We start from the raw sequence: 20,863 nt of genomic DNA on the forward strand, positions 1-20,863 counted from the left end.
CTGGTCTACAAGAGCTAGCTCCAGGACAGGCTCTAAAGCTGCAGAGAAACCCTGTCTCAAAAAAAAAAAATAGAGATGTCAATAGTATACAGAATTAATTGAACATGTAGATATATCTACTCACAATAGCCTTCATCAATCTCATTTACTGCTATAAATATGATGACGATTGTTACTTATATGACCAGCACATATCTCAAATCAAAGTCCAATTATACACCAGAAGCCGGGCCCAGGGCACTCTCCTAGTTGTTCTGTGTCACACAGGAGTCTCATTGGCTAGCTCTCCGACCTCAGATATGCCCCCTTTGATCTATGTTTCCATATTACGATATTACGTTCATAAGTAACAGGCCAAAGATTTCAAGTCGTTTCTCTTTCCAGAACCATTCAAAGGCGTCTTGTTAGTAGGTTATAGTCCAGGTATCCTGGGATGGCTTTAGCAATATTCACTTTCAATCTATTGCTTACTTCTTCTTTCATCTATTGGTTTTCCTACTCACTCTTCAAACTTAAAACAAAATGATCCTTTAAAAAGAAGTTCCTACACCTCTGTATGCCACCCTTACACCAAAATCTCACACTGATTTTCTATGTAGAATATTCTGTGTATTGTGTGTTTGAGTGTGTGTGTATGTGTGTGTGAACGTCACAATACATTATTCTCAGGCTTTCACAAGAAAGTTAAAGGTCTAAGTATTTTAGGCAAAACAAACTTTAGTAGAAAAATTGATGCTTACAAAATTATTTGCTAATTCATAAGCATATTTCATAATTCTGCTTATATACAAGATTTTTTCAAGAAATCATTAATCTGTGCAAATTCTAGGATATTAACTTTCTAGAGCAACCTAATCTGGTATGAGATACAATCACTTCTCAAAATTTGCTTGTGTATTTGATGTTATTGGTTCTGCAGGATCATTGTAACAGCATGCCACAAGGAGAAATAGAGATTTATTCCATCAGCTTTAGGAAAGCATATGACCAAAATCAGAGTGTCAGGATGGCTATACTTTCCTTAAGTGCCCTAAGGGGAAATGTCTACATTAAAGACATTCATGTTTTTAAGCACGAGAGCTTTTTTATTTAAATTTATTTTATTTTATTATTTTACTTTAGTGAATATGCTTGACTCTATGTGTCGCAAACATGGGTGTACACGTATGTATGTGCGTGTGCACTTAGTCCTGCATGTGTATGTTGCTCCTCATCTCACTTTTGGAGAAAGAGTCTCTCATTGTATTTGACACTGGCCAGTGAACCCCCAATATCATCCTGAGATCTTTGCTGTTGTTACAATGCACATACCTCAAGCACTTGCTTGGGGGGGAGGGGAGTGGAGAGTTTGAGATAGGGTTTCTCTGTGTAACAACCCTGGCTTTCCTGGAATTCGCCCTGCAGACAAGGCTGACCTCGAACTCAGAGATCTGCCTGACTCTGGCTCCTGAGTGCTAGAATTAAAAGCATGCACTACCATGCCCAAGCACTTGGCTTTTATGAGGGTGCTATGGATCCAAACCCGGGTCATCAACTTGACCGGCAGGGACTTTATCTGTTCAGCCATCTTCCTAGACCTCAGGGACTTGAACGTACAAGCTGGGTATTTATACATTGCTTGGAGTTCTCTCTCCAGTCTTCATTGCTTGGACTTCTCTTCCTCATCTTTCACCCAGCAATTGTTTGTCCTATGCTTTCATGTTCCACTCTCAAACCTCACACTCGCTGTCCCAGGGTCTGATTTGAAGGCAACCAAACTGTAGATGGACGTTTCTGACCCACCCAGTCCTGGGACTGGCCCGTTCAGTCCCAAAGAAACACACAGAGGCTTATCTTAATTATAAACTGCTTGGTCTGTTAGCTCAGGCTTATTATTACCTAGCTCTTACAACTTAAACTAACCCATAATTCTTGTCTATGTTTAACCACATGGTTTTTTACCTTTCCTAACTAGGGCATCTTTCTCCTCATCCTGCTTTCTCTGAGTCTGGCTGGTGACTGCATCTCTGCCTTTCCCCTTCCCAGAATTCTCCTAGTCTGGTTGCCCCACTGCTACTGGTCAATCAGTATTTTATTAAACCAATATGAGTGACAAATCTTTACAGTGTACAAGAGCATTATCCCACAGCACCAAACATCTCTCTTTATTGCAAACTATTAAGTGATAATTTAGTCCGCATGCTCTTTACCTGCTCAGTTTCAAGCTAATTGCGTGACTATGCATTTGTCCAAACCAAAGCAGTGGTGTTTTTGTTCTTCTTCAAACTTTAACTTCAGAATGAATGGATAGAAGGTCTTTCTGTGAGGGAAGATCTGCCCTGTGATTTGTGGTGGGCCTTATTGCAAGGGCATGCGTGAGACTTCCTACCTGCTCTTGGCTTGCTTTTGCCAAGACAACTGAATTCATGCCATACTGCTCTCAGTGCCTGTCAATCACCAGACCCTACGATGTTTCTCATCTGCATGGTTTCAGGCTGAGGCCATTTCAGCAGATGAAACAAAGCATTGTGGAATATTGACAGCTCTGAGATTTGTGGGTTTTTTTTTTCTACCGGCTTTGAACAAGAATGGCTGCTTCAAATACTGAGTGACTGCTACACAGCTTTCAAAAAGGTTGGGGTTTTTTTTATCTGTTTAATTGACCTCTTTACCAAAAGGAGCTCAGAATTAGAGAAAGCTGAGATGTTTTCTCCTCGAAGGTCAGAGCAAACATTTCCTCTAAGGCATTTTCTTTAGGATGGGCTGGGCTTTTCCTGACATTTGACATATCAGCTGAAGGCAGCTAGTCAGCTCCTTAACATCTGGTTATAGTCAGCTGGTATTAAACCCGATTAGTTAAACCTAATTTGACATTCATACTATAAATTGTTGCTGAAGGCTGGGGATTACAAACATGGATCATTGGACAGCAAAGCCCCTAAGAATGACAAACCTGCTCTGAAAGCCAGCAAATGTTGACCGCTGTTAGTGCAGATGACACAGATATTAATCCCTTCTGATGTGACTGCACACACACACACACACACACTGCGCATTAAGATTAGTCACTATAAAAACTGTCTCCCATATCAGCAATAAAAGCTGCGTCTGGGAATAAATTTGTCATTTCCTGTATTTGGCTCTGGCCAGTAGCCAACAGAGAATGTACATCGAGATGAGAAGCAACGGGAGGTAGGACTTGGTTCCACACTGGTCTAGAAGACGACAGTTAACATAAAGCTGTCTCCTTAAAATGTTTTTCAGGAATATAAGGAAACGTTCAGGAAAATGACAGGCAGCCAGTCTCCAGTATAGACTCAGGCTGCCCTTGATTCATTTATAGTGTTGTGGGATCACCTACAGAAGCTCAGAGCTCACCCCTGACAAACCCTGAAATGCGCAAACTGGGAAGGAAGACGGAAAATTCATTTACCCCTCGTCTGTTTCTGGCCCAGGAACTGCCTCTGGTGCATGTGCCTGCTGTTTCACACAGAGACAGACACAGGCAGCAGCATGGACACCAATAATTGGAAAACCTGAATGTCATCAAATCCTAGAAGCATTTTGTCTTAAGGAAACTTCTACATGAATCTCTGAGGCCTCAAATCGGCGGTCACTTGCTCCCTGGTCACGTAAAGTCATGTTTGGAATTGTAGGGCCATTTCCTGTCAATTGCCACCACAGTTATGATTGGCAGGGTCAGGAAAAGAAAAGAAATGCATTGTGGGTCAACCTTCAGTGTTCCTCAGCTTGTAAATGCATGACTACAATCTCTGCCCCATTTTATTTTTGTTTGTTATAAGAGAGACTCTCACTATGCAGCTGGCCTCAAATTCTAGATTCTCTAACCCCAGTGCCCCTAGTACTGGGATTGCAACCATACAGACCCTTTCCTGGGCACACCCAGCTCCCCGCCTACTCTTCCACCAACTGCTGCATCAGTTCCTATCCTAACTCATTACAACTTGGTCCTAACTCAATTACATCTTCAAAGGCTCAGTATCCAAATAATCTCACTTTTGTGACAATCTAAGATTGGGATTTGAGCCTACCTCTTTTAAGTTTTTTTTTTCCTTTAACAACTTCAGACATGCTCTGTAATAAATTTTAGGGTTTTTTTTTCTTCTTCAGCCACTTCTTCCCAAAAAGTTTCCTTCATACTTTAAAGCCCGCTTTCTGTATGTTACCTATTGAGTTTACCTAGACTGGCATCAGTGAGAAGTTATTTACTACAATGTGGTGGTTGTGGTACGGCACGGTCGCTACATCACTAAAGAAAATGGTATTGCCCCCTCCACTAAGCACTAACCATTAGAGTCCCCTCTGGTGAATCAGTTCCTTCCTCATCTACGAGGAAATGCTGACAAGCTACTCTTGTGCAGACCTTATACAGATGAACGCAGCAAGTTCATGGGCAGAATGTTTATGCCACGACCCGGTGATATCTTCGAGATGCTTGTCTCTCTGTCCTCTCTGGCTTTCATATCTCTTCCACATCTTGCCTTCAGCGGAGGTGAATGCATCTTTGGGAGAGACATAATTCAACCCACAACAATTGAGAGCAGGGCTCTCTTAACAACAGTTTCAGGTCTGATGGCAGAAGACCTTTCCCCCAGATGCACAGCTCCAATTATATAGTCAATATCAGAATCACTGGATTTTTACATATTCAACCGTAGAACTACATACATTGTAATAACTTGAAAAGTAAGTGTACTGCATTTTCAAAGACCCCATCCCTTATTTCAAATCACCTCTTTTTTGACAAATGCTGGGTTACATTTTGGGCCATCATCTTCTAGGGATTTTTACCATTAATTCTAATAACTAAGTTGGCTGTTTCTTCACTTACTTTGCAATAAAGGCAAGCTTGCTATCTTTGCTATCTTGTCACAAAATCTTTGCTATCTTCATAACAATTTTTGTGACATATGGACAGATGTGACAGGGAGGGGGGAAGGCAACAAGTCTCTAACTCTTGGAACCTGTTATCTTCTTGTAACAAAAGATGGAATTATTATGGGACATTGGGAGGGGAAGCACATGCTGGGTTATCAAGGTCCAACTTAAATGCAGCCGTGACCTCGTAGAGAAAAGAGGGGAGAAATGAGGCAGGCACACAGTGTGATATGCAAAGCGAGAGGGACTCAGGTACCAGCCGGGGAATAGCCAAGCCACCAGAGGGAGAGGTTAACTTTTGGAAGAACCTTATATCTCAGTTTTATCCTTCTGGCCTCAAGAACTGTGGAAAAATGAATTTAGCTTCCCAGGCCATAAAATTTGGTGCAGTTTGTTAGAACACAGAATACCAATACACTAGAAGCAAACAGAAGGCATTGAAGAAAAAAAAAAGGTCCTGCTCCTCAAAATGAATGTAGCGTTTTTACTGGTGTCTGCCACATACCATGCATCTACTGGGTAGGTTCGGGAGAAACTATTGTGTGATGGAAACCTGAGAATTTGCATTGTTTCCCCCATTCCACAGGCGAGAAAGCAGCAGGGATGTCACACACAACTGATAAATTTGGGGTAAGCCTCGAATGCTCCACTCTTCCTGAGACACGCAACCACATCTGACACATCTGCCTCTAGACTCCTCTCTGGATCTGCAACCACGTATGTGTGGATGCAGGACACACAACCTTGTCTACCTCACTCTTGAACGGCTAGAAGCATTCTTCTCCATCGGCCTAGAGACTGCCCAGTTACATTCCAGTCTGCCCAGGGAAACACAAAACCCGAAAAAGAACCCACAAGGCAATGTGCCTCAAATGTCATGGTCCAGCATCTTTTTATAGTCTCCCAAATTCCTTGATGTTGGACCTAAGCTATCCATACAGGTTAATCGCTCTTCCACACTAAGGCCTGACTTATCTCAGATTAGACAAATTGCCAGCAATTCCCTGGTTGCCAGAGCAACAACCTTGCCTGCATAAAAACAGAATTTGAGATTGCTGGGTCCCCTCTTGCCCCTCCCCCAAGCACTCTCTTTCTCTTAGGTTCTATGCCTCCCTCTTCCTCCTCCTCCTCCTCCTCCTCACCATTTCTCCTACTCTGTGCAGCCCCCATCCAATGTAATTTAAGCCTCAGTGTGGTTCCTGCCAGCAGAGACTCACAGAGTCCCATTCTCCTTGGGATTTATATAGGTACCTACCCACGCACACATCACGGCGCAAGCGGGTACTTATTTCTTGAAGCACAAAAAGACAGGTGTGCAGACATGGGAATTTCTTGGTTTTTTTTTTTTTCTTAGTTAAAAGTGGCCTGGACCCTAATCTCCAAATTCTGCTGATGTTGGTGGGAAAAAAAAAAAACAACACTCTTTCCAGGCATGTCCTCAGCTGTTACTCACTCTGTAACCCCACCCACACCTCCCCAGTTTTTCTTTGCAGAGATCTAAATTCTCAGGGTTTATGCATCATGCTGGCTGTGGATGGGGGCTTCTGTTCTGAGAGTACACCACCACAGCCAAGCTTGTCCTTCACAGTTCTTTCTTCCTGTATGAGGTTTGACTATAGTCCTGCTGCATCCAGGGTTCCCATGTTCAGGGCATTTGTTCTCTAGTATTTCCACTCTGTCCCCAACACCCTGATGATCCACGACAAGCAGACACAGCGTCATTGTCAGGTACCTTTCCTATCCTCCCAGGCATCGGCCTCGGGCAGTATTCTGTATTTTGCAGGTGAATCCAAGGAGGAAGAGATTTGAGACTGAGGAGGCTGAAGGAAGCTCAACCCTTCTGTATAAAGCATCCTATCACCAATCTCTGTCCATTCATGCATCTCCAGACAGATAGGAGCCTGGGAGGAGGCATCTTTTAGCGGAGTGGTAGGCCTGGTAGTAAGATATCAACACACCCTCCATTAACACAATCGTGTTTCATATCCTCCGATCCAGGCTTTAGTGGCAGGAAGACAAGAAGCATGGTCTCTGTATATAGTGATATTTCATTTGCATTTTAATAAATAAAGATTGCCTGAAGTTCAGAGAGTAAAACAGCCACACTGATCAGCCTTACAGAGCAGGCAGTGGTGGCACACACCGTTAATCCCAGTAGCCACACTAGTTTGCTATAGAAACCTGGTGGGGGGGGCACATATTTAATCCCCGCACTAGAGAGGAATATAAAACGGGAAGAGACAGCTCTCAGTCACGGTCTCATTCTGAGATCCCTGGAGGCAGGATCGCCATTTCGGACTGGGGTAGGGGTAAGAGCCAGTGGCTGATTGTTTTGCTTTCCTGACCTTCAGACTGAACCCCAATATCTGTCTCGTGAGTTTTTGTTAATCATGCTTCATCTATTGGCATTAAACATTCTTCATCAATTTCCTCCTGAGCTTAGGAAACATTCAATAGCGTACCAACTACTGTGCCAAGGGCCTTAAGATTCAATCATCATTACACATACACACATACACACATACATACACATACACATACACACACACACTCTCTCTCTTTCTCTTTTCTCTCTCTCTCTCTTTCTCTCTCTCTCTCTCTATATATATATTATATATATATACATATATATATATAATATATAAATGGTTTCTGCATATATGTGCCCACATACATAAGGGTGTGCTGCATGTGTGGACATCAGAGGTTGTCTCTGAGTATATCCTGTTTCTCTCTCCACCCTACTGTATGAGACAAGGTCTCTCTCAACCTAAAGCTCACTTCTTCAGCTAGATTGGCAGGCCAATGATCCCCAGGGATCTCCTTACCCACAGAATTGGGGTTTCTGGAGTTGCCCGCCATGTTCGAATCCTGTATGTGCATACCAGAAATCTGCATTCAGCTTCTCATACTTGCATAGCAATTGTTTTACCCACTGATCCACCTCCTCGGCCCCGAAATAAATCATTTTGTATGCTAACTAAAGTAATAACACTAATAATAATAATCATAAATAGCCTCCACCATTAACTCTGGTTGAGGACATACAACCAACCCTCCCTTGGCTAAAAATTTTCTCTTGGCTTACCAAGCCAAGTTCTGAATGTCGATAAAATATTTTTATTTCTTCAAAATGCTGAGGTTTAAAGTACCGTGTATGCTTTGGGCTCCAAGTGACTTGAAGGAGGAAATGGGTAAAGGGGGGATAGTTTAGTTGGGGAGGTGTGAGGGCCCACGGACGTGAGCCTGTTCCACCTGGACGGGAGGTCAGAGAGTTTGCACTTATTCTTCCTCTCTCAAAGTTACTGACAACATATGTAGCTATGAAGAAGAGTGTGGTTAATTAGTATTTCAGTTATAGAAGTGGATCTGCTCCACCTGAACCAAAGGTCAGAGAATTCAAGGCTATTCCTTGCATCATGTTAATTAAATCCATTCCCTGCCTCCTCCCCTTTTGGAGTGAAGCATATAAGCATGTGACTTCACTGGATTTTCCTCCCAATGTTGTTCTATGTTTCTGCCTCTTCTTTCGCTTCTATCTCTCTTCCTTTTGCTTAATAATTCTAGTCCGCACACTCCTACCCTGGAAGGTACAAATTCTGTTTGAGACTGCTCTTTGAAGGGGAGAGGGATGGAGGTCGATATAGAAAGATAGGGAAGAAAGTAAAACAACAGTAAGAAGGTCTAAAAAAACCAAAAGAATCATATTAATTTTTATTTGCCTAAAACTACATACAATACAGATAAGTCTATGTGTGTACATATGCATATATAGCTTAAATGAAGCTATCACACTTGGGTTGACAATGCTTCCCACAAAAGTCATGGGCAATCTGACAAAATATCCATACCAAGCATAATAAACCCTCTTTCCACATATTCGCTGTAGGAATTCCTACCGCCAGTAGCCTTTAAGTTGCCCGCCCACTTGGGCATGGCCTCTTAAACTATAAATGCCCATGTAAAGTGCACGTCTGGCCTCTTTTCTAGCTGCAGGATTCAGATGCTGTTCCCCGTTCCAGCAGAGGATTGTGATTTGTGAGTCTACCCCTAAATAATTAACCCTCTATTATACTCAATTCTGAGCTGGTGTGGGATTTCTTTTAAGCATCGTTTTTCACATATTCGTCAAGGGAGTCTAAGGGGACTCTGAAACAACAAAGACTGTTGTTGCTCCTGGTTACCTCCCAGAGGTTGAAGATAAGTCTCTAGTGCTGAAGACACCATACACTTTCTATATAAGATTCAGAGGCCCCAAGATGGATCTTACCTGCAGGTCATCATATTGGAAGGTGCTATGCAAGCTTACAAGAGAGTGAAGCAACCAATATTCCCATACCGATAATACCTATGAACTACAACGAAGACTTAACCCTACGGGTGTAATACCCACACTCATATCTTGGCAGGAACCAACAGCTCTCTAATTAGACTTAAGACATACTCAACAGAGATAAATCATGTCTGGTACAAGAAACCCAGTCAACTTCCCAGGGCTAAGGAAAGCATAGTTCTTGGAGAAGAGCACATTACCCCCATTTTACTAAAGCAGCATAATTTCTAATTGCATCCTAAACAACTATTCCTTATTTCTGCAAACGAGTATACCTTTCTCCCTTTATCAAGTAAACTTGGCCTTGTAACAGACAAAGACCATTACAAGAAGCCATAATCAGTCAAAAGTCAGAAAACAAGCAATGGATCGTGAGGTACCCAGCCCAAAATGGTACAGCTACAATACAACTCCTCATAGGCTCAGGGACTATCATGGGAAAGGGTACAGAAAGATTGCGGGAGCCAGAGGACAAGGAATCTGCTGTGAGACCGTATCTTCTAGAAACGACAGAAAAGCTTCACACAACGCCTCAGTAATACGACTGCCTAAACAAGACCTAAAGAAGCATGCCACAAATAGACAAGTCACTCCACCCGAGACAAAGAACTGCAAGCAACTAAGGAATGCTAAGAGCAGAAGAAGCAGTCTTCCCTGGCAAGGAGCCCCTAATTGCTTATCTGTTATGAAGGGGTCATATACATACATATATATATATATATATACATCATATACATAAAGGTAACACTAAATGACCTGAGCAGGTTATATTTTCATATTTAGGTGTGTGTGTGTGTGTGTGTGTGTGTGTGTGTGTGTGTGTGGGTGTGGGTGTAAAACAATAGCAACCAAAGAGAAAGAGGCTGGGGGGTTGGAAGAGAGGGATGTGGGGGAGGAAGGGGAAAGAGAAAGTGTTATAATTATGTTTAATTTTAAAAATATTTTACAGAGAAATCCTGGAGCCAAGTAAGGGCTCCTGTACCAGGTGGGCCTGCTCACGTGTCTGTAGAAGCAGACAGTCTGACTATTTCTGTGTGAGAGGCGTTTCTGGCAGTGAGCATCACATCAGTGAGGTTCTTGGTGACACTATTTGGCAACATTGTGTAGGCACTATGGTCTAGGCCTAAGCCATTGTTTATAACTATGTAGTAGTACTAATGCTTTCATGGTATTATTTCGTTAATTTGCTGAAACGGTGTTTAAATTTCTTTACTTTGTTTAGTTTTGAAATCCAAACACTACCTTTATTGGCTCATTTTTATTTCAACATCAAAAAAATTAGTTTTTTAGAGTCGAATATAGTGCGAGATGTCAGAACTAGTAATGCTACTTACAAAACTCATATATTTTGTAGATTACTCAATTATGTTTATATTTTGTTGTATTTCATTGTAGAAATATAAACTTTAGGGGAAAAAATGTAGTCACTCTGAACTCCACCATCCTGTGTGACTAAGGAAAGGCCCTACAAATATTAAACTAACTCCATTTCACTGAATATTAACTGTGATTTTCCTAATTGTGCATGATTATAGATGATGGTAGAATAAACATCTTTCTGCATACATGTATTTTCTTTATTAGATTGCTTACTTGTGACCAGGTGCCAAGATTTCAATTACTGAGTCAAAGGGTAGAGTTAGCACAAATCAATGTGTCTTTGCCAAGCACAAAGGTTATGCCTGGACCATAGTTCCCTAATCTCAGTGCCGTGTATGATACCAGTAGGCTTTTTACAAAGCTAATAGGACTGCGATAAAAAAGCAAAGTTTTTTATAAACAGAGGCGTTTCTCTTCTTTTTACAGGAAAGTGACCTTCGACCTTTACATTCTGTTTAAACAAGGCATCATAAAAGTAGCCAAAGTTGAACAGTTTTAAACCCAGTAACCTGCAGTGTTTTCTGCATTTCTGTTATCTGTTTTCTCTGCTGTACTTTCAAGGTTCAGGTGAGCTCACAGACACATAGCGTGAGCCAAAGTGTAACGTGAGGCCAGCTTCCCATGTATCCTTGTACGGAGATAAGAGCCCAGATTTGAGAGTGGATAGACTTTAAAACAAGGAGACTGTAAGTTGAGAGGCTTCTATATCTTGTATTCCATTGGCATCTTCCTAGAGTTGCCCTGAAAATGTTTGATGAGGTAGACACATCTGTGTTTGTGCTTACAGAATTTCCTATTCTTAGGAATAGGAAGCTTGACCTTTTATATGGCAGTAGGCATCTCTAGGGCTTCGTAGAAAGTACTAATGTTTACTTCTTCACCTGGGTCCTGGCTATGTTATGTCATCTTGACACAACTTAGAGTCATCCAAAAGGAGGGAACCTCAGTTGAGAAAATGCCTCCATACGATCCAGCTATAAGGCATTTTCTTTTTTTATTTGTTTTGATTTTTTAATTTTAAATTTTTTATTCATTTTACATACCAACCCCACCCTGATGCCCAAACCGCACAAAGATGCAACAAAGAAAAAAGGTTTACATACCAATCTCCCTCATGAGCTTTGATGCAAAAATACTTAGTAAATATTGGCAAACCAAATCCAAGAACACATCAAAAAAAAAAAATCATCTACCATGATCAAGTAGGCATTAGCCCAGAGGTGCAAGGATGGTTCAACATATGAAAATGTGTCAGTGTAATCCACCATTAGAAACAAACTGAAAGAAAAAAAATATGATCATTTTATTAGATTCTGAAAAAAAGACTTTGATAAAATCCAACACCCTTCTACAGTAAAAGTCTTGGAGAGATCAGGGATACAAGGAACATACCTAAATATAATAAAGGCAATTTACAGGAAGCCAACAGTCAATATCAAACTAAATGGAGAGAAACTCAAAACGATCCCACTAAAATCAGGAACAAAACAAGGCTGTCCACTCTCTCCATATCTATTCAATAGAGTACTCGAAGTTCTATCTAGAGCAATAAGACAACAAAAGGAGACCAAGGGGATACAAATTGGAAAGAAGTCAAACTTTTGCTATTTTCAGATAATATGATAGTATACATAAGTGACCCCAAAAATTCTACCAGGGAACTCCTACAACTGATAAATACCTACAATGATATGGTAGGATACAAGATTAACTCAAAAATAAAAGGTAGCCTTCCTATATACAAATGATAAATGGACCGAGAAAGAAATCAGAGAAACATCAGTCTTTACCACAGTCACAGATGATATAAAATATCTTGGGGTAACTCTAACCAAATGAGTGAAAGACATGTATGACAAGAACTTTAAGTCTTTGAAGAAAGAAATTGAAGAAGATTTCAGAAAACAGGAAGCTCTCTGCTGCCCTTGGATAGGTAGAATTAACATAGTAAAAAATGACATTTTCTTACTTAGTGATTGATGTGGGAAGACCCAGTCCATTATGGGCGGTGCCATCCCTGGGCAAGTGGTCCTGGATTCTATAAGAAAGCAGGCTGAGCAAGCCATGTAAGCAAGCTAGTAAGCAGTATTCCTCCATGACCTCTGCATCACCTTCTGCCTCCAGGATCCTTCCCTGTTTGAGTTCCTATCCTGACTTTCTTCAATGATGGAAAGTGCTCTGGAAGTGTAAGCCAAATAAACCCTTTCCCCCCTGAGTTCCTTTGGTCATGGTGTTTCAACACAGCAACAGCAACCCTAACTAAGGCAACATGTGCATATGCCATATAAAGACATGTGTGTATACATATATTAACATTTTTATTGACAGGGAGCCAGGACTAATGCCAGAATGTCATTGACATTTCAATTTCAGAAACATATTTGTTATTTTTCAGTGGTCTCCTGGAGAACAAAGTAGGTTAAAAATAAATGTTGCTACAATTACCACAAACAGCCTGTCTTTCAGTTGCTGAGAAAGACCACTTAAGCCAAACAATGCCTACCTAGCGGAATGAGTTCTAGGAAACACAACTCTTAAAAATAGACTTACATGTGAGTTCTTCAACAAAGGATGAGACCCAGCCTCTCTGGCCTTCAGTCTGAACATCTACAACATACAACTCAGGGAAAGGGGCTTTGAGACCTTTATTAGGCAAGCAATGCTGTTCTTCTAGAGAGCAAGAATGAACAGAAACACGTATAACAGGTGCAACAACAGTGGCCAAAGTAGCAACCTGATGCTATAGCGCAGGCCTCTTCATGTTTCGGCAGAGGAACACTCTTCCCAGGACTCCTTCGCCTCTCTAAGTATTTTTTTAATGCATGCGTGCATGTATGTGTGCACGCGCCGCACGTGCGTGCGTGCGTGCGTGCGTGCGTGTGTGTATGTGTGTGTGTGTGTGTGTGTGTGAGTCACAGTACAGGTATAGAGGCCAGAAGACAACCTACAGGTGACAGTTCCTCCCCTTTCTTCATGTGGGTCATGAGGTGTAGTGGACCTCAGGTTGTCAGACTTGCTGGCACGTGCCTTTGGCTGCTAAGTCATCTCATTACCCCCATAGGCCCTCTTTTAAAGCGTGGCCAATTTGGGGCATTTTCTAATATTCTCAGTATTAATTTCAGAGACGTGTATTTAGTGAATTGCAGAGGTTTAATGTTCTTGCTCCTTGACACGGGTATTAAATTGGAAACATAGATTTTTTTTAAAGTAAAACTCTTTCTAGAAATGGTGCTTAAGAAAAGGAAAGATAAAATGTTTGACGCAGGAAAAGGAATCCCGAGATGCAGTAATTCGCTATCTCAGTTCTAATTTTGCCTCTACTATTAAATCTTATCCGATATTTCCAAATTAAAAGTCCCATCTCCTTACTTCCTGCACCCTTGTATCCATGCTATAGATCCACCTCCTTCAGGGACCTTCGTGACTTCAAATAACATGGATATTTCTTTTCTGTTAGCATTAGGTGAGTACAAGTCATAATTTTATGAAGCACATTTTAAAAACTTTTTGAATATAAGTTTTTCCTTATTTGTGCATATTTCATAAGACAGTATCTGTATAGTGTTAAACTGCTTGCTTGATCTGAATTTGTAATGGATTAATTAATTAACTCAATATTTTTTATTTTTTGTACTAATATTTACATGCCTGAGTGGTGAGAAAAGCACAAGCTAAGTCCCAAGTGGTGTGCATATACAAGAACCTACAATAAAACCGGTTTTATTAGATTCTTATGTGTCCATCTGGACAGCACATACCGTGTTTACAGAGTCATGGGAACCATGCAAACACTTGTGCTAAGACACAAAGCTGATCCCATGGTAGGCCTTCCAAAGAGTTTATATTCTGAGTCCTTCCTTCCGGTTGTCCACTTACAAAACTAAATCCTTCCCTCCTCTTGTCCACCAACGAAAGAGTATACTTTTCCAGGATGGAAGACCACACACGGCTCTCACAGGGTCCGGGGAGCCGCGTACTGTGAACTCTAACCTTTCCAGGCCTTGCAGCTATCTGACACCTGACAACGCCAAAACTGTGAAGTCAACTTCACTTACACAGACACCGTGTAAGGACTCAATGGTCATAGATGCTCAAAGACAAAACCAGTTTCCAATCACATCGTTTCTTTTAATGGAATGTATTAACCTTGCACAAGTCAGCACAAATCAAACTCATAAAGCATATTCAGACTGTAAAATTAAACTTGGCCCTTAGCTATTAAACCTAGGCAAGACCAGGTTGAAATACTTTGCATAAATAACTAAAATGAAGCTATTTCCTTAAAATGCCCAATTTTTATTTTGCAGATTAATCAATAATTAGCCAACAAATTATGTTTGGAATCAAATATGAAAGATAACCCACATGAATCTTTGAAACCAGTTTTGATTTTTGAGTAAATTAAAATACAACCTGCAGAACATTTTCGGTGAGTCCATCTACAGTTTAACGAGGTCTCTCTCAAGCCACTTGGCATTTGTTTTACTTCATGTTTAATGTACACTTACAGCAAATCAAACAAAAACCAAGTTGACGAACTTTCCCCAAAATTAGATCCAGTCGAAGTTCTTGGATTTTTTCAAAACCTATTTGTATCACTCTGAACTAATTTCTCAGTGGATAAAATGTTAGAAAGCTCACAGCCTGAGATCCCAAATACTGATGGGGTTAAAGCAACAGTAAAGCAAGGGGAGATGGGAGAGAGGGCTCTGCTTTGAGGAAGAGTCAGGCAGCCTGACAACATCTGAATTCTAGTGTTTGGACTGAGGACCACCACTTCAATTCTTTTCTTTTGTATTTCAGGTGAAAAATGCAATTATGTATGTATTTCAAGAAAAGCTAGATAATATGAAGATGTAGTTTATTCCAGAAAAATAAAACGAAAGTCTAGCTAGGTCAAAAAAAAAAAAAAAAAACCACTCAAATATCATTGGAAAAACAATCTCTGACGCCTAACTTTATACCTCTCTAAATCCTGTATTTCAAAATTCAGTTCTACACATCCCTCTGGTCCTTCACTCTCGATATCCTTATACCTACAGACTCTAAATTGTACAACTTAGGAAATGTGGAACATTAGATGACTATATTAATCTTCCTGCTGCTTTTGTTTTGTCCCATCTCTGCCACTAAGAGAGATTATTAGTGTCTTGAAGGGAATGTGGGCTCTTTGTCTTGAGTCTTCTGCCAAGTGCCGAGTGCTATGATTAACTGAGGGGATGATTCCAACTCAAGACTCAAGAAGGGAAAGCTCCCTCCACGCCACCTCAGTGACTGTTACTTTTCAGTGCTGGAAGTATCATGATATGGGATATCTATCTATTTGTAGTAAGTGCTAGCAGAAGGATACGTGATGACAATGACAACTAAAGAGTTATGCACCCAAAATGCATCAGGCCACCAATGTAAGTGGTGGGAAGAACGATGTAATAATGAGCCATGAGTGTTTTATTCTCTTTTGCTTACACACAGATGCTACTAGCTCTACTTATTGCTGAAATGTTATTTTACTCTACTTTCAGGCAGCAAATATTTCATAATGTGTTTAATATTATCCATCATTTATGTAGTAATGTCAAATAGTTAATCATGTCTAAAACTAACAGGAATAGGTTAAAGGACAGGCCTATGCTATGAAAGACAACTTCTCTTTTCTTAATTGATCCCAAAGGTCAGAAAGGGAGATTTCAAAAAATGTATTGGCAGTTTTACTCAAGAATAGTTTTTCTTCATGACATAAATAAGGTGCTGGAAGTATATTTCGACAATTTCTACAAAGCATAAAATATTTCTACAAGTAGGTATCTCTTCCCTGAAAATCTGCTCATCGAATTTAGCCACTTACTTCTGGCCTGTGGCATAACAAGGCGAAAGATTCTCTTGTTTAAGTTGTAGCTACAGCATCTTCAAGCTGGCAAGACATGATGCAAACTCAGTTTCAATGGGAAACTCGGGTTAATATTTTCTGCTTCCTCCCTTTTGTTAAGTATGACTAGTCTGGGTTTTTGTTGTTGTTTTGTTTTGCTTTGGTTTTGGGTTTTTTTGTTGTTGTTGTTGCTTCATTTTTTCTCTTAACCCTGCCTTGCAACAACAACAAAAATATTCTTCTGAGTGTGCACAACACGATTCAGATGTAAAACAACCAAGTGAGTGGTTTTCTGCTATCAAGGTAGCAGCATCATTTGCCCTGTCTGAGTGGACACGCCGCAGTTCACCAAACAAGTTAAGACAGTGTTGCTTCTTAACTAAATACCCTCACTGCTACTAAATTTAGCAGGAAATGTCAATGAGGAAATAATGTTAACAGTCACATCTGCAAGTTTTTAAGATACCCTACACTTGGGCAAATCTATCTATGGACACAAAACAGTTATTTATTTATGGACAAAGCCTATTTTCTTTGCAAGAAAATATCACTAAGACTATTCCTCGTTAACATTTTCAGCTGGTGGAATTGCAGGAAGGAATGCTACTTTTCAGTGGCTTGGGTGGCTTGGGCTCAGTTGCAGAAGTCATCCATAACTCTCCAATGTTTTATAAAACATGAGAGTCAATAGTTAAAATAATAAGAATCCAAAGCCCACTCCCTCCCCATTTAGCTCTTAATCCACAGCCATGATGAGTTGATGCTTCCCTAAAACCAATTAGAGTCCCACAACACTAGACTTGCATAGTGAGTAAATCCTCTAGGGTTTCCGGAAAATGAGTATGTGAACAGAGGCCGGTCATGGAAATACAGATGAAAGGAAACTTAATATGGGTGTTAAAAGAGATCAGAGAAGAAAATGACCATATAGTGAGCGGGACGAAGGAAAATGATAGCAGATGTCCTCAGAATCTGATCACAGGCAGCCTCCTCCTAGGACTGGGGGACATTTTATAGCTCACAGCATCAAGACAGAAAGCAAAAGACGCCACTGTAGTGATGGGAAGTGGAAATCATAAAGATGTAGGGTCTTGTTCCTCCGCATGGCCACTTACCTATTATTATTATTAACAAACCCCAAATAGCCGGCTCCATCCACATTCTTCATCTTCCAGAAGTTGACACAGCTCTTCATCTTACCTCAGCAGGAGGTCACAGGAAAACCTGCTTTTCTGAGTAAGAAGGGTCTGGAAATAAACGGCCCCAGTTTGCCTTTAGCCATTACGAATAAGGCAGCCAAATTAATTTATTTTAATGTTATACCCAAGAGGTCCATGTTTTCCTTCCTATGTGATTATGAAAATACTGAATGTCCCCTGAGGAAATAAGTCCTTTTTTTAGATTTCAAGAACAGACAGCCCAATTTTCTCCGAGTTTGTCTTTTTCTCCTTGGAGAGCACACTTAATTTGTTAACGCGGGAGTGCATTTGCCACCCATAAAATTCATCTTCACTCTGTAAACAGACGGCCTGAAATCAGCCCTGATAGAGGGAGAGCTGGAGCGAGCATACTCAGTGGCATGTTATAAAAACATAGTTTAATGCTTTTCTTTGTAAGGGGATTTTTATATCCAACTACTGCCTGAGCAATAGGGAGAAGGTCCTACAAGAACATGATTTGATTCACTTTACCAGGCATTGACTTTGATGGCACCAGATCAAAAAAAAAAAAAAAAAAAAAAAAAAAGACTGCTCTATCACTGTCCAGCAAAGTAAAAGGCTATGAGCTCTATATTGTTTTCAACTACTATTTATTCACAAAGAGTGAAATTATGGCTCCTTACAAAACACGATGATAAGTGCTTCTGAAAAAAAAAAAAGAGAGAGAAGAGAAAAGGTAGGATGTGGCTGTCCTCAAGTAATACACGATCTAATAGAGATACCCACACGCCAGTGTGGAAACACAAAAGAGCAGCCTACCACGCAGTATAGAGAGGTGTCGGGAGTGAGCGTAGCTACAACATTCTTCTCCTTGGTTTTGTTTTGTTTTGTTGGCGGAGGGGTGTAAGAATAGCCTAAACCCTAACTTTAATAACTTGATAATAAGTATATATTTGCTTTAGCATAAAAGAGGAAGCAGTGGAGAGTTAGGACGGGCTGCTCACCCTGAACCGTTTCTTGGAGCTCCCTCCCTTCCTGTCTCTAAGCTGCCAATCACAGCTGCCAGCCAGCCATCTTAAGGCTCGCTGCCTTGTTGAAATGGCTGGTAGCGGCAATAAGACTCCCATGCTTTCTGTTGACTTCTAGCACGCGAGAAAGACTTGATTCTTCATTCAAAATCCTTTTCATGTTATTGCTTTGGCCCAGGTTGAGCTCATGACTTACAAAAGTGGTGGAGGAAGGGAGGGGCCGGGTGACCCTAATGAATTTCCTGCATTAATCCAATGGGTAACGTTTATGTTGGAGAGACAAGTCCATTGATGTATACTAAAGGATTAAAACCAGCATATGTTCAGTCATTGCCCGAACCGGATAGCTTCCTGGGGCCCTGGTGGGTTAGCCTGGGGTGCAGAATTGGAATGGTGGCATAAAGCAACGCTTAGCATGGGAAAACTGCCTTCCAAGCCCCTGAGAGATGATTCATTGAGCCTCTGTGACATTTCTAAATTTGGCAAAGAGGAATACCTCAGTATTCTCCCTTCCTCCGAAGTCAGATAATCATGCTCTCAAGTGGTTGCCAAGCATTTTTCAAACTGATATTTCTAGCTCCTTCCAAAACAGTCTGTCACCGAACTCCCCCACTCTACAGAGGAGGGGCCGAGAAGAAAAGTTGCTGAGATATTCCTTTTTAGAGACAGATTCTTCAGTCTTGTCAGCTCCCAGGGGGTAAGAGTGCGCTTTCAATCTCAGACTTCCTCTTGTCTGTGGGCATCCTGCCCTGCTCTGAGTCCACACCTATTTCGCTGCCTTTGATTGTACGATTTTTCCCTCCACGTTCTCTTTTACTTTTAGGATTTATAATTTGCCATATGCCTCCCCAAGCTCCTTTCGTGCTTGGCTCTTTTCATTTTCATAAGAAGCTCTGGAATAGAAACTACTATTGTTCTTGCTCGACCGGTGAGTAAAAGGGAATGAGGAAAAGAATGAGTGAGTAACCGAAAACCAACCAACAGTCGGTGGCAGAGCTGGCACATATCAAGTCTGGAATAACAAGTCCAGAGTCTGAGAAATTTCCCCAGATCTGACAATTGTCTCTGTGACCTGTGAGCAAAGGATACAGTGGAATGTGAGAAACCCAAGAAGGCTCATGGGAAACGAGCTTGAATATTACCCTTGCAAACGGGGGCTGTACGCTGAAGGGCGATCAGAGAACCAGGCAACTGATATTCAAATAAGTTGATAATTAAGAGGCAAGTATTGTTTCTGAGAAAAGCTGGGAAGAGAAAAGCAACTACCATCTATTCACCAGCTATTGTAGTGAGCACAGGTGCATGGGAATTTAAGCACTGTACATCATTCAGTAAGAAGGTTCAGGGTTTAATGTCCTCCACCCTAGAGTTCAGAGATACTAGCTGCCGTCCTGGAGTCAGGGAAGAATGGGAAAGGCTCTCTCACTCCAAAGGTCCATGTTTCCTCACATTATTTTCTACAGAGAACCCAGACCTCATCCACACCGAAGTCTGTATGAAAGAATGAATTCTACCTACAAATCCTCATCTCCTACCCTTTAAAATCATAATGATAATTGTGAGAGAAAGCTGGGTATAACTCAGGTAAAAGTCTCTCATCCATCAGATCTTTTAACTAAAAGACACAGAGATTAACAACTTGGAATTTGGGAGCATGGACTATTGGTAGAAACAAAACCCTCTAGTATACAGCTAGAATAGCAACCATGACAATGACTGAAATTGTCTCCTTTCTCCAGCTCCTCCCACAACTTACCTAGGAGAGCATGACTTCCCCTGGAGACTCTTGGGGTTGCTCATCACGTGGTTTCTGTATTTGCACAAGTGCACGGCCGCCCCTGAAGGACGGCAAGATCCATTTCTGCTTCTAACAGAGCGTCCCCAGAGGCCTGGGCCTCCAGTTAGAGAGCAAACATCGGGAGAAAGAAGTTCATGATCTCCTTTGTTTGTTGTGTTTACATTAATAGCATAGCCATGTGGCCTTGTGAATAGCAGCTTTGACGGCGCCTTGAGTGACAGATTCCTGCGCAGAATCCCAGTCCGTCCTCCCCAGAGAAAATGGAGAATTTGCTCTGTTCACGCATCACCAAGATAGGCTCTTCAACTACTGAAAAGTTAAGCAGAAATTTCCACTACTTTAGCTGGTGCAACTGCTTCTACCTAGCAGCTGCTAGAAGAGCTCCCGCTGGAGAGATCAGGAATCCAGCTTTGGGGGCTG

Source organism: Arvicola amphibius, chromosome 17 (assembly GCF_903992535.2).
Source record: "Arvicola amphibius chromosome 17, mArvAmp1.2, whole genome shotgun sequence".
Taxonomy (NCBI): domain Eukaryota; kingdom Metazoa; phylum Chordata; class Mammalia; order Rodentia; family Cricetidae; genus Arvicola; species Arvicola amphibius.